This window comes from Rhinatrema bivittatum, chromosome 2, assembly GCF_901001135.1.
Source record: "Rhinatrema bivittatum chromosome 2, aRhiBiv1.1, whole genome shotgun sequence".
Taxonomy (NCBI): Eukaryota; Metazoa; Chordata; class Amphibia; order Gymnophiona; family Rhinatrematidae; genus Rhinatrema; species Rhinatrema bivittatum.
In genome coordinates, this window is record NC_042616.1 from 119,695,960 (window position 1) to 119,711,537 (window position 15,578).

The window sequence follows — 15,578 nt, forward strand, 5'->3', positions numbered from 1 at the left end:
AGGAGTCATCGATGCCTCTCACTCCAAGGCATTCCCCACCAGTAACGGTGCCGGGTACCGAGCCACCACAGGGCCCTGTGGAAGTGCTGGTTCCATCTGCTCTGCCACCCCCTATAGCTGCTCTGACCTCACCAGCTTTACGGGAGGAACTGGATGGTTTTATCCGCCAGGCAGTAAAAGAAGCTCTCCGAGACCTTCAACTTTCGATGCCGGCACCGATGTCGATGCCAGCACCGATGCCGATACTGCCGTAGATGCCAGTACCAACACCGGACCTTTCAATCTTCGCACCGATCCTGTCGAAGCTCAACACCCTCATCAGTGCTCTCCCTGCACAACCAAAGACACCGCAAATACCAATCCCCGTGAGTGAAGACGAAGCCTCCGGGGTTTCTCCCATGCCTGAACCTGTTCCAGGACCATCTGGGATTTCTCGGCCAAGAATTCTGGTGTCTCCATCGATGCCCATTTTCTCCTCCATCGATGCCACCCAAGCCATCACAAAGAGGGGAGTAGCTGGCTTGTTACGGTGGTTACTACCCCAAACCAAATGTGCCTGATACTTCACTTTCGATGCATATCCAGCATGGCGCTTTGCTTCAACAGCATGGGAGAAAGACTGATACATCACGCATTTCCAGCATAGCTCTCTGCTTCAACAGCAGGGGAAAAGAAAAACTGATGCTTCACGCATATCCAGCATAGCTTCAACGGCAGCGGAGAAGAAAAAAGGATTCGCAATCACAAAGTGGGGAGTAGCTGGCTTGTTACGGCAGTTACTACCCCAAACCAAATGTGCCTGATACTTCACTTTCAATGCATATCCAGCATGGCTCTCTGCTTCAACGGCATGGGAGAAAGACTGATACTTCACGCATATCCAGCATAACTCTCTGCTTCAACGGCAGGAGAGAAGAAAAACTGATACTTCACGCATATCCAGCATAGCTCTCTGCTTCTACGGCAGGGGAGAAAAAAAAAACTGATACTTCACGCATATCCAGCATAGCTCCCTGCTTCAACGGCAGGGGAGAAGAAAAAACAACCAATAAGGGCTGTATAACATAGTCTGGGTAAAACAAATAAGCATGGGTGTAGCTTGCTTATTGCGGCGGTTACTACCCCTAACTAATCAAGCTAGATATTTCACTTGGATGCAGCTCCATCACTGCTCTCTACATTAATGGTGGGGGTGGAAGGGAAATAGAACCAAGAGCTAAGAGAAACAGATAAGTATGAGAGGAGAAATGTGTGAAGCTTGCTGGGCAGACTGGATGGGCCGTTTGGTCTTCTTCTGCCGTCATTTCTATGTTTCTATGTGATGCTATCGATGCCTTTGTTTATACCACACTCTACTCCCCCACGATGTCCTTCATCAGACACCTGGGAAGAGGGAGACACGGATTCCTCATCAGAGGACGTACTGTCTGAGCCATCCGCACCTGAAGAAAGGAGGAAGTCACCTCCAGAGGATCTCTTCTTTTCAAACTTTGTGAAGGAGATGGCTGATACCATCCCCTTTTAACTAGTAGCAGAAGAGGACACCAGGCAGAAGACCCTAGAAGTTCTGCAGTTTGTGGATCCTCTTAAGGAAGTTCTAGAAATTCCAGTACATGAAGTCCTGGTGGATCTGCAGCACAGTTTGTGGGAGCACCCATGTTCAATCCCACCAGTGAACAAGAGGATGGATGCCACCTACCTGGTACAACATATCCCAGGCTACCAAAAGGCCCAGCTCCCTCACTAGTCTGTGGTGATGGAATCTGCCCAAAATAAGTCAAAGGATCGATTCCCACTCATCGACACCTCCTGGCAAAGAACAAAAGTTCTTAGACACTCTGGGCAGGAAAGTCTTTCAAGGCTCAATGCTGGTTTCCAGGATAGCGTCATATCAACTCTATATGAGTCAGTATCAACACAACCTCTGGAAGCAGATGCAACAACTATCTGAGACTTTACCTCAACAGTATCAAGACTCAGTTAATGACATAATACATAAGGGCCTAGAAGCAGACAAACATGAGGTCCGTGCAGCCCATGATAGCTTTGAAACCTCATCCAGGATGGCTGCAACTGGAATCAGTGCACGCAGGTGGGCCTGGCTGAAAGCCTCTGACCTCAGGCCTGAGGTTCAGGAAAAGCTAGCAGATTTGCCTTGTGCTAGTGACAACCTTTTTGGAGGAAAAGTTCAGGATGCAGTAGCACAATTAAAAGAACTCTCTGAAACTCTGCGTCAGCTCTCTGCTGTTCTGACAGAAACACCAGCTTCTGCACGTAGGACAGTACGAAAAGACACCAGAAAACCCTATTACCGGCCACGGAGGTATTATCCACCAGCATCCCATGGTAGGGCTTCTAGACCAGCACAAAGGAGTCAGCCTAGACAACCAAGGGCATCTAGGCCCCAACCTCCGCCTCAGAATGAGCAGTGATTCCCACAGGCCTGGAGACAAAACAGACTGACTCCAGCCTTCTTATAACAGTAACTCTTTATTATAACTTCACACATGTACAACCATAGACTGTCTTCTCCTCAGACAGTGTACATTCTTTACTTTCAGTGTGTTGCATCATCTCAGCTCAGTGTTTGGACAATATTGCATACAAGAGCTGCCTTCTTCCTGGGCCTGATCTGGTAATCCCCATCTGGATCCCAGCTCTTTTTCCCAGTCTCTGGTTATGCCCTCTGAGCACCCCGCCCTGCAGGATCCTGCCCATAGAGCATAGTCTCCTTAGAGAATTTAAGGTGGCCCAGGCATGTAGCCTGGTCCTGCAGAGGTAAATAAGGGAACACTAGGGGCACTTCCTCACAATCCCCTCATTTACTCTCTTGTCCCTCTTCCCACCCTCACTCTGCTTTTTCTCCCTTTGGTCACTATCCCCCACTCATGCACTTACTCTCTTGCCTCTTCTCCCAGGGTGGACAACAGGGCCTGGGAAGTTAGTGCAATAAGCAGCAGTGGGGCCAGTAAACCAATATACCAGTAGTAATAGAATCATTAAGGCTAATAGGCAATCGGGCATTCACCCTGTGTGTCTTCAGTCTTGGGCCATTCTCTGTCACTGCTTCCTCACTTGTGCTGAGAAATCGCACAAAAATCAAGGCCTTGTGGCTGTCCCCATCTCAAGGGTAAGCAGCTGCAACACTTCCTCCAGGGCCTGAAGGGCTAGAAATGGTTCGTGCCACTACTGGTTCTGCTCCATTGATACTAGGAGCCAGAACTAATTTACACTGCCAGCTCTACTCCACGTCCTTGGGTCCTGGAAAAAGGATGGCAGAACGCAGTTCTGGGTTGCTCCATCAGAAAACAAACCTAAAATAAAATAGGTGGTATAGTATACTTTAATCCATATTTAATTCCAACAATTTTTAGAACAATTTACACAAAACAGATCTTTATGTATAGTACTTTTTGAAAAACATTGAGTGAAAAACCAGTATGTTCACATACGCTTTGCAACTTGCAAAAAGATGACGCTTAATAATAAAGAATAACCTTTATCTAATCATTACTATAAAAACACTCCCTATAATTCTCAAAAATGTGTTGCAGTCATTAAACCATATGTAATAGACACAACAAGGAATTGAATTAATTTAGCACAAGTTTGAAAGTGGTGAGCGGTAATGATATTTATCAAGGCCAGGGTTGAAGGCTTGACAATTGGCACTATTGCTTATAAGTTTCAAATTAATGCTAATTCAATCTCTTTTTGTGTCTGTTCTTTGCTCTGCTAGTGTCTGCTTCAGAATTAACCCCCCCCCCCCCTCCTGCTCCCCTAAAGAAAAGTGTGTGTATGGGGGGGGGAGGCAGAGTAATAGGGGAGGGAGCTGGATTTAGGAAGCAGAATGGCTGTTCTCTGTCTGCTCCAGATTCATCCCCTCTCATGCAGACTACCTGGATGGGAGAGGCTGGAGCAGAACACCCCTGCTGCTCTGCCTGTTAAATCTGAAAAGAAATGGTTGAATTGCTGTTCCTCCACAAATAAAACCCTGATTAGATGCGGATTGAATTAGAATGCCTGCATAAACAGAGTGTGTTAGAGTTTCTAAAGCCATAGTACAGAAAGGTCTCTTCTACATTGCTTTCCCTGTTTTTCTAAAATAGCATTGTGTGTGAGGGGCCATGTAACTGTAGGACTTTAGCACTTTGGTTGTAGTTCCATTATATTATATGATGACACCTTGAGTTGAAAAATAATCCTAGTCTTTGCTACCATGACCCTGTAGTTTTACAAGAGTATTTAGCCTAAGTAACGTGCCTTGTTGTCCTGAGTTTTGTGTTGGAGCTGTGTGGCTGCAATGTTGTGGTTCTTTTGTATAGCCTAGCAGCAACTGGTGTCTTCCTTTGCCAATCACTAGAAGCCCTGTGCTGACAAAACCCTCGTCTCAGATACTGCTTCCTCTGTGTCCTTTGTTTGGTGAGCAGTTCCAAAGCCCTGGGCTGTAGCTCCACAGTACACATCGGGATTTCCATGCTAGGGCCGATACAGTAAAGTCCGCGGGAGAGCGGACGAACGCCCGCTTTCCCGGCGCACGCACCAACCCTTCGCCAGTGCGCGCGATTCTCTATTTAAATTAGGTGACGCGGTAGATCCGGGTAAAAGGAGGCGCTAGGGACACTAGCGCGTCCCTAGCGCCTCCTTTTTGACAGGAGCGGCGGCTGTCAGCAGGTTTTTTCAGCCGACGCTCAATTTTGCCGGGTTCTCGAGCCCGCTGACAGCCACGGGCTCGGAAACTGGACGCCGGCAAAATTGAGCGTCCGGTTTTCGGCCCAACAGCCGCGGGCCGAATTCAAATTTTTTTTTTTAAACTTTTCGGGACCTCTGACTTAATATCGCTATGATATTAAGTCAGATATTAAGTCAGATATTTCCGGTGCTGGAAGAAATTAGCGCCGACCTTTGGGTCGGTGCTAATTTCTGAAAGTAAAATGTGTGGCTTGGCTGCACATTTTACTTTCTGTATCCCGCGTGCATACCTATTAGGTGCCGCGGGTTGGACGCGCGTTTTCCTCCCCTTACTGAATAAGGGGTAAGGGAAAACGCGCGTCCAAGAGCAGGCTAACAGTATGCTCCATCGAAGCGCACTGTACTGTATCGGCCTGTATGTTAGCTCAGTAGAAGTGCTTTCATCTATGAAAGCATTTTACACATACGGTGATAGATTTAGGATTTTGCCGCCCCTAGGCATTGTTCATACTCTCATCTTGTGAAGGGGTACAGAGGAAAAAACCTAGAACACTTTAATACAGTGATTCTCAACCTTTTTACAGTCGGGACACACCTGACAGATGGTTCTCACAAGCATCACACACTGCTCATTACAATCTATGGTGGGGGGGAAAAAAAGGCCCCACATTACTTTTATTGTTAAGAATGACACAAGGGAAAAATAAGACTACACTCTCTGAACATAAATTATATAAATAGTAAACCTCCCATACCAGATCAGCACCAGCATTCAAACAATAACCAACTTGCCTAAGGAAAGGCAACACTGAAAATATTACACCAGGCCTTAAAACTCCAATACTTCTATTAGGAAAATGGAACAAGCCAGGCTGCTATAGAGCCCTACCTAGAAACTACATGCAGCAAAAATACCTCACCTCAATCACATGTGCAGACCCTCACCTAACAAAGAATAAAGAGACCATAAAGCATAAATAGAAACATGCAGATGAAAACTGAACTGGAAACCACAAAAAGTTAGAGTCTCTGTAAACAGTGCAACAAAGGAAAAAGAGAAATCGCCAGTCCTCATAAAGAAATATAAAAGCAATAGAAATAAAACAATACTAATAAAAAGAACAGATTATTTCAAAATAGCTATTGAATGGAATATCCAATAATTAAAAATTCAAATAAAAAAATTCTAGTCACCAGAATATTTCAAAATAGCAGACACAAAGACCCAATAATTAAAAATAATAAGGATAAAAAAGGGTGATTGGTTCGTTCTGAATGTCCATGTGACTATAAATTTCAGTATGTAGTTGAGCGCAGTTTGACCGCCATTAGGACACTGGCGAGGAGGCTCATTGCACCCAAAGTTAGAGTGAAAAGAACCAAACATTAACATTTCATGAACTTCGGGTGTCACTGAGAAGTTAACCTCTGAAGAAGGATGCCATCCAAAACTTGTACAAGTCAGGTTCCCTGTACATACCAGGATCATTCCAGACGGTGGGTTATGTTCCATGTCCAGCAGATGGAGTCAGAACACAAAATTCCCTGGGGAGGACCCATATAACCACGCCTCCCCTGTAACAGCTCTCAGTAACATTCTGACTCCAGCAGATGTGAGCAGGGGACTTGTGGTCCCCAGCTTGTTAGCTTAGGGCTACCTCCTCAGGGGGATCAAGTTTTTAAAAAAAAAAAAAAAAAGGAAGTTTTAAATTTACAGCTTAGGTCACTTTGCTAAGGCTCCTCTTACAGCAGGGGGAGAGCTCTCCGCTGGTGCTGGCTCATCGCTCTCTAGCCTGGTGACTTGCTGACAGGCTGTTGCCTGTTTTCTTTCTTTCTTTTCTCATTTTCCTCACTGAGGGCTCAGGGAGAGAGAGAGAGGGGAGGGAGGCTCTACGGGTGGCTCGCGCCTAAAATGAGCGCCGACCCGGCAACGAACGCTTGCTGCGGTCCCCCACCGACCTAAAGAAGAACTGACGGGGAATTAACCTCCCGACAGCAGGCGGCCCCGGGGAATGGTGCTTCGCGGGGCCGCAGGTCGGGACGTCGGTCGCTCCCCAAAAGGGAGGGGGGAAACCTGGGTCAGGAGGGAGAGGCCGGCACTACCGACTTTCACCTCAGAGAGCCGAACGGAGTCCAAAAATTGCAGTCTTCTGCTGAAAAAGAAGATTAAACAAAAATACACTTACCCCAACTGAGCCCTCAGTGAGGAAAATGAGAAAAGAAAGAAAGAAAACAGGCAACAGCCTGTCAGCAAGTCACCAGGCTAGACAGCGATGAGCCAGCACCAGCGGAGAGCTGGTACATCCGCTAAATCTACCCAATGATGCCAGATGGACCCGCTGACAGCCGCCGCCCCACCCAGGAGCGGGGCAGGACCTGGAGGGTCCAACAGGGCCGGATTATTTTCTGAAGAGGGTCTGTGCTCAGGCTGTCTTCCCGAGGGGGAATGTGTGCAAGCTACTAGCAAGGACATTCGAGCTGCAGACCGCGTGGGAAGGAAGCGCCAGGCCCCGTTCCCTCTCAACGCGGGAACGGCGGCCATTTTGTTGCAAGATTCTGATGCCGCGCTTTCTGAGGAGGACACGGATAATCCGTTCTCCACTTCTAGGCCCGTTTTGGACCCTTACTCAGAGTCTAATCCTGATAGGCAGAGGGGGGATCCCCGGGGGGGGTGACCCCTCAGGATGCCAGGCCTTTTCCCCTGAATTCATAGTCCTGATGCACAGGGCTTTTCTTCAGAGCAGAGACACGACCTTTGGGACCTGGGGACCCTTCAGCAGAAGACTGCAATTTTTGGACTCCGTTCGGCTCTCTGAGGTGAAAGTCGGTAGTGCCGGCCTCTCCCTCCTGACCCAGGTTTTTGCTCTCTTCTACGAAGAGTGGGTCCAAATCACGTCGGATCAATGGGTTCTGGATATTCTAAGACGCGGTTACGCTTTGGACTTTGTTTGCGCTCCTTGGGACCGGTTCCTGTTTTCCCCTTGCGGGTCCTTAATCAAACAGGGAGCCGTGTGGCAGACCCTCGATCGTCTCCTTCAATTGGGGGCCATAGTGCCGGTGCCAGCCGCCGAACTGGGCCGGGGGCATTATTCAATCTACTTTGTGGTTCCCAAGAAGGAAGGTACTTTTCGTCCTATCCTGGACCTCAAGCAGGTCAACCGGTCCCTCAGAGTCCCTCGTTTCCACATGGAGACACTCCGTTCAGTGTTAGCAGCAGTTCATCCGGGAGAATTCTTGGCTTCGTTGGATCTCACGGAGGCGTATCCCCACATACCAATTTGTGAAGCTCATCAGCGTTACCTACGCTTCAAAATTTTGGGTCAACACTTCCAATTTCGCGCTCTTCCCTTTGGCCTGGCCACAGCTCCACGGGTTTTCACGAAGATCATGATGGTAGTGGCGGCAACCTTGTGCAAGGAAGGCATCATTGTGCATCCTTACCTAGACGATTGGCTCATCCGTGCAAAGTCACGAGCGCAGTGTATCCTCGCAGTCGACAGAGTGGTACAACTTCTCCAATCTCTGGGATGGATTGTCAACTTCACCAAAAGCAGCCTGGTCCCGTCCCAGTCGTTGGATTTTTCTGGGAGCTCACTTCGACACCAAGAATGCCAGGGTTTTTCTGCATCCGGACAGAGCTCATTCTCTGCGTCAGCAGATTCAAGGATTTATGGCGCTCGAGACGCCCACTGCCTGGGACTACCTGCAGGTACTGGGGACCATGGCCTCGACCATCGATCTGGTTCCTTGGGCATTCGCGCATCTGAGGCCTCTGCAGAGATTCCTACTCTCCTGGGGGCAGCCGGTGTCGAGAGATTTCCAGGCAATCCTTCCGATTCCGAGAGGATCCTTTATCAGTCTCCATTGGTGGCTGGAACCGCGGCACCTAGCTCAGGGGGTGTCGCTGGAGGACCCGGATTGGGTGATTATCACCACGGATGCCAGCCTCACAGGCTGGGAAGCGGTCTGTCGGGACAGCTCAATCCAGGGTCGAAGGACGGAGGAACAGTCGAAGTGGCCCATCAACCACTTGGAGACCAGGGCGGTCCATCTGGCGTTACAGGGTTTCTTCCCCATAGTACGCCATCAAGCAGTCAGGATGCTATCGGACAATGCGACTACAGTGGCGTACATCAATCGCCAGGGAGGCACGAGAAGTCGGTTGGTCTCTCTGGAAACCGACAAATTGATGGTGTGGGCAGAGCTTCACCTCCAACAACTAGCGGCCTCGCATATAGCGGGAGTGGACAACGTACAGGCGGACTTTCTTAGCCGACAAAACTTGGATCCCGGAGAGTGGGAGCTCTCGCAGCAGGCAATGTGGATAATAGTACGGCGATGGGGGACACCGCACGTAGACAACCGCCGGAAATGCAAAGGTCGCCCGCTTCTTCAGCCTCAGGCGGGAGTGCGGCGCCGAGGGCGTGGATGCGCTGGTGTTGCCCTGGCCGCGCCACTGTCTCCTATATGTTTTCCCACCGTGGCCCCTAGTGGGCAAGGTCATCTGCAGGATAGAGGCACCCCAAGGGCCGGTGATCCTTGTGGCGCCAGAGTGGCCCCGACGACCGTGGTTCACGGATCTGCGCAATTTGACGGTGGAGGGTCCCCTTCGTCTCTGTCAGCTGCCACGTCTTCTATGCCAGGGACCAATATTTTTCAAGGAGGCAGATCGCTTCTGTCTTGCGGCCTGGTTTTTGAGAGGCGTCAGTTGAGGAGGTGCGGTTATCCGGAGCCGGTTATTTCAAAGCTACTGAAAGCACGTAAGATGTCCACCTCTGTTACCTATGTTAGAGTCTGGAAGGTCTTTGAGGATTGGTGTGGAGGGAATGACATTCTTCCCATGCAGGCCTCAGTGTCACAAGTCCTTTCCTTCTTGCAGGCAGGTTTGGATTTAGGTCTTGCTTACAATTCTCTTCGGGTTCAGGTGGCTGGCCTTGGGGGCTTTTCTTCGCAGTGGAAATAAGGAGTTTCTGTCCTCGTATCCGGACGTCTCCCGTTTCCTTAAAGGAGTGAAACACTTGAAGCCTCCGATTCGCCTACCTTGTCCGTCCTGGAATCTGAATCTGGTGCTCCAAGTCCTCTGAGGTTCGCCGTTCGAACCTCTAAGCTCGGCTACCATCAAGGACGTCACTCTCAAGGCCATTTTTCTCGTGGCAATCAGTTCAGCAAGACGTATTTCCGAGCTGCAGGCCCTATCCTGTCGTGAACCATACCTTCGTTTCACGCCTGAAGGGGTTTCGCTGAGGACGGTTCCTTCTTTTCTCCCTAAAGTGGTTTCGGCATTCCACCTCAACCAATCGGTGGAATTACCATCTTTTGCCTCTTCTGAGTCTGGAGTCCTGCGTAGACTAGATGTACGGCGGTCTCTGATACGCTATCTGGAGGTGACTAATGATTTTCGGCTCTCCGATCATCTGTTTATCCTCTGGTCCGGACCCCGGAAGGGTTGCATGGCCTCCAAACAATCTATAGCGGGTGGTTGAAGGGTGCGATCATAGCAGCGTACCTTGGCGTAGGTAAGTCCCCTCTGCTGGTTGTCAAGGCTCATTCTCTTCGAGCCCAGGCGACATCTTGGGCGGAGAGCTCCTCCGTCTCCACTCAGGAGATTTGTAGGGCGGCAACCTGGAAGTCTTTTGCGAGACATTATCACCTGGACGTCGGTGCTCCGTCGGGCGGTCAGCTTGGAGACAAGGTAATACGAGCAGGGCTGTCTGCGGCCCACCCGTGATGGGAAACCTTTGGTACATCCCACCATCTGGAATGATCCTGGTATGTACAGGGAAAAGAAAATTATTCCTTACCTGCTAATTTTCGTTCCTGTAATACCATGGATCATTCCAGACACCCTCCCTTGGTTTGGGGGTTTGCTTGTGGGACATCTCTGCCTACCTGTCTTAACAATCTGTTACTCTGTATTTCGAATACTGCGTGTCTTTTTTGTTCACGCACTGCTGTTCGCAAGTTCACTGTTCAGAATTTAGTTGCTGTTTATTTGGACAGCGGTTATTTCAATTCCTTCTTTGATTACTTGATCCCTCTGTTTTTAATCTCTCTCTTTTGGGCTTTGTTAGTCTAGTTACTGAGAGCTGTTACAGGGGAGGCGTGGTTATATGGGTCCTCCCCTGGGAATTTTGTGTTCTGACTCCATCTGCTGGACATGGAACATAACCCACCGTCTGGAATGATCCATGGTATTACAGGAACGAAAATTAGCAGGTAAGGAATAATTTTCTTTTGATTAACACATCCAAAATGAGCATTGGAGAGGAAACATCGATATACAAGGCAAAACATTCAGCTAAGTATTTACACAATGGCGGTGATTTGAACATTGGGATGTCATACATGACACAATATAAATATAACAAATAATTGAGAGACATTTGATATAGAAATAGTAAATGTTATTGTTTGTGGCACGATTGGGATTATACAAATGATGGGGAAACCTGAATGGTCCCTGCTCAAATATTATATGAAATCACCATGTTTCACTTTAAAAACATTTTTTACACATTAAAACATTTTTCTAAAATATTATAGGTGACCACGGCAGTAAAATTTCATATGAAATAAAGAGGTAGTGGGTTTCATATTATTGAAAGTTTTAAGTTGAGCCCATACTAGTGATCGTATATTACTTGGTTTAAAACAAGGAGGGCTGCAGGCCTATGGCCTCTCCAAAATTTCCATGCTTTTGCTCACCTTGGTGGCTGCTGCCGCTGCTACTGCTGCTCCTGCTCTTGCCCCAATACCCTCACTCATTCTCCATGTTCTACAGAGAATAAGGATTATGGCCTTGCAGCACCACGGGCTGCTTCCTCCTCCTCAGCTGCTCGTACCTGAATGACTTCATCAGGCACTGACAGCCGAGGAGGAGGAATTGGCCTGAGTTGCTATAAAGCTGCGTTCCTCATCTTTCAGAGCATGGAGGGTGAGTGAGGTGATCACGGCAGCACTAGGGGGGAGGGGCATGGAAAGGAAATAATGCATTGTCCCACCTGCCACCAATGACACTTCATATTGGAGATGGGGACTGTATGTGAGTGGGCAGAGTGGGGTTGGTGAAGTTGGTGAGGGGACAGTGAGGGATCGAAGTGAAGAAAGTGGGGAAGGGAGTGGGTTGTGAGGGGTGACAGTGAAAGTGAGTGAGAATATTGTGGTGGGGAGGGAGTGAAAGTATTGAGATTGTGGAGAGTGAGAGTGAAGAAGATGAGAGGGGAGGTTGGAGTGAAGGGGAGATGGGATGAAGAAGGTGAGGGGATTGTAGGGGTAGGAGTGAAGGAGGTGAGTGAGGGATGGTGGGTGAGAGGGAGTGAATGACAGTGAGTGAGAGGATTAGAGGAAGGGTGGTGGGGGCAGGGGGAGAGGATGGGGCAGGGGACAAGAGCAAGCAGGGGTGGGGATAGGGGAAGAGAGGATGGGCTGAAGGAGAAGAGATGCCAGGGGGTGGACAGAGGCAGCCTTCCATTCTCCAGGCACAGGGACTCTTCAGCAAGGCAGGTACAGCAGGCAGCCATCTTCACTCAGGCACAGGGACGCTTTAGCCAAGGCAGGCTCAGCTGCAGGGATGTCAGAGCACAGGAAACTCTGAACAAGGGCAACTTTCCTGTGCATGCATATTCATTAAGGGTATCATGATAACCTGATTGGCTAGGTGTGTCCTGAGCACTGGATTGAGAACCACTGACATAAGATATTCACCTTTCAAATTAGAAAAGTGAACATTTGGAGGCTGATGACGTCAGCGACACGAGTGGCTGCCTAATCCGGAGCCCCTGGCCGTGCCGGAGCGCATCTCTCTAATATCCTAGCCATCCTGAACGCCATCGGGGCAGAAATGGCATCAAACAACTCCCCACAAGCTACAGATGTCCAGTCGGAGAAAGGTTATGGACTTTCATAAGTTTTCATACCAAAAATCGGATCGGGACGACTCAGCCGAAAAATCCAAAATGGCGGCCGCGAGCGGAGACGACCCGCCTGAGGCCGTGGAGGACTCGCCATCGCTCATGGACTCGGAGGTCCCCTCCCGGGGTGAGTTCAAAGCCTGGTTTGGCGCACTGAGCCGGGATCTCAAGTCCTTCAAGACAGAGATAAGAGAGCTTGTGGGGGACATGAAAGAGGAGATCAGCGAAATGGGGAGACGTATCTTTGAATATGAAACTCTCACTGAGGCCCAAACTGATAAACTGACTAAAGTTCAGCAAAATCAAAAAGAGATGGCCAGTGAGTTACATCAGCTATCTTCTAAACTGGAAGATTTGGAGAATAGGAATAGAAGAATAAACTTACGTTTCAGGGGGATACCCGAGTCCCCAGAGTTTAATGACTGCAAGCAAGTTATCACGCAGCTGTGCACAGATTTGTTACAATCAGCAGCAGGAGAGGCAACAGCGGACTCTGATGCGGTCCCCAGAGTAAAGATTGAGAGGGCGCACAGAATACAGGGCCAGCGGGGCACTAATCTCCCTAAAGATGTGATAGCCTGCTTCCATGACTTTCCAGTTAAAGAAAAAATAATGGCGCTGGCAAGGCAGAGGGGGAAACTGCAGCTGAAGGGTCATGATATTCAAGTATTTGCTGATATCTCTCCCATCACTATTAAAAAGCGCCAGGATATGAAACCAGTCACTGCTATTTTGCTGAAGGAAAACATTAGGTATCGCTGGCTTTTTCCGTTTGGTCTCAGTTTTACATTGGAAGGAAGAACATACAGAGCTCACTCTGTGCATGAAGCAGCGGGAATTTTCAAGGATCTTGGATTCAATATCGCGGATCTGCATCCGTCTTCATCTTCACGTGCTGACCACAAAGAGGAACCTCGCTGGCAACGAATGGGAAAGGGGGGGAAGAGGCTCCGCCGAACCCCTGACCCAGAAATAGTGGCTGCAGCCCCGACATGAAGAGGATATATTTCTATTCTGCTACAAACTTTACTTCTCAGCACTAGGCTTCACTCAATTAGTTAACAAACCTACCCACAAAGCCGGCCACACGTTAGACCTGATCTTCGTTAACGCTGCAATCAAGCCCCTATCTATTCCAAATTGCACAAAGGTCCCGTGGTCAGATCACCACCTCATAACAACTTCATTCTCCATTAAAGATACTAGCCCGGCTTGCATTCCTTTGCCCTCCTTCACTTACAGGAAAATTTGCTCCCCAGAAGACCTCAACAATCACCTATCACCACAACTACACCAACTGGACCTTACAGACCCGAACACAGCACTCCAATCTTGGAACACCATCACCGAAACTATAGCTAACAAGCTATGCCCAACAATTACAAAAAATCCACACCAAAATTCTTCCAAAAGACAGCCCTGGTTCTCCTCAGAACTTAGAAAGCTCAAACTCCAACTAAGACAAAATGAGGCTAAATGGCGCAAAAACCCAGGAACCAACACCCTTTCAACCTACAAATCATCACTGCACCAATACAAATTAAGCACCTCAAGATCCAAGAGGGACTACTACGCCTCGAAGATTCACGACATCGTATTCGATGCCAAAGCCCTCTTCAGCTATGTAGCCAACCTCACACAATTAAACCAACCAGAGATTGCACATGACCAAGCTCAATCGAAAGCGGAAGAATTAGCTCTATTCTTCAACAACAAAATCAACACTCTTCTATCGCAGTTCCCCACTAACCCCATTGATCCACCAACTTCTCCTCAACCCTCAATCAACTACTCTCGGTTAGAAGAACTTGACACAACTTCATCCATTGAGATCCAAGGAATTCTAAGGAAAATGAAACCTTCCTCTCACCCTTCAGATCACATCCCAACTAAACTACTTCTCTCAATCCCAGACTCTATCTCCAAAACCCTGGCAGATATCATAAATTGCTCCCTCACACAAGGACTCTACCCTGACAACCTTAAACTAGCCTCACTTAAACCCCTTCTCAAAAAACCAAATCTTGACCCTCTCGATCCGAACAACTTTAGACCGATAGCTAACCTCCCCTTCATAGCCAAGATAATGGAAAAATTGGTAAACTCACGACTCTCTAATTACCTTGAAGACAACAACCTATTTTTCCCATCACAATACGGATTCCGTAAAACCTTAAGCACAGAAACCCTCCTCATCTCCATGACTGACCACATCATCCTAGGCTTAGACAAAGGACAATCCTTCCTTCTGATCCTACTCGACCTGTCATCTGCATTTGACACGGTCAATCACTCCCTCCTCATCAACCAACTAACAGCCATAGGCATCTCAGGCACTGCCCTGTCATGGTTCAGAACCTTCCTCAGCAACAGAGGATATAAGGTTAAGATTCACAATAAAGAATCCTCTCTTCACCCCATGTCAGTAGGAGTCCCTCAGGGCTCTTCCTTGTCTCCTACTTTGTTTAACATTTATCTGTTACCCTTATGTAAACTTCTCACCGACCTCAATCTCAAACACTTCCTCTACGCTGACGATATTCAGGTCCTGATCCCCATCAAGGAGTCGCTCGCAAAAACACTGTCTCACTGGGAAACCTGTCTCCAAAAGATCAAACAGCTCCTCACAAGTCTCAACCTGATACTAAATTCTTCAAAAACAGAACTTCTACTCATCACACCAGAAAACAGCTCCCTCACACACACTCATCCTACCGTACCAAACACTACACAAGTGAGAGACCTAGGAGTCCTAATTGACAATCACCTAAACCTGAAAGCTAGCATCAACAAAACCACCAGAGACTGCTTTTATAAGCTCCAAGTGCTGAAAAGAATAAGACCTCTGTTCCACACACATGACTTTAGAACGATTCTACAATCAATCATTTTCGCAAAGCTGGACTATTGTAATTCCATCATGCTTGGTCTCCCCTCATCACACACCAAACCACTGCAAATGGTCCAAAATGCCGC

General features: G+C 48.3%; 1 long non-coding RNA gene across 1 annotated transcript in view; it reads right to left on the reverse strand.

Moving 5' to 3' along the window:
• Nucleotides 1–2,914: 2,914 nt before the first annotated feature.
• Nucleotides 2,915–15,578, reverse strand: part of LOC115084130 — a 34,875-nt gene continuing 22,211 nt past the window's right edge. Inside the window, exon 3 of the long non-coding RNA XR_003854473.1 lies at nucleotides 2,915–3,314. This is a non-coding gene — a long non-coding RNA (uncharacterized LOC115084130). The remainder of the gene's footprint in view (nucleotides 3,315–15,578) is intronic.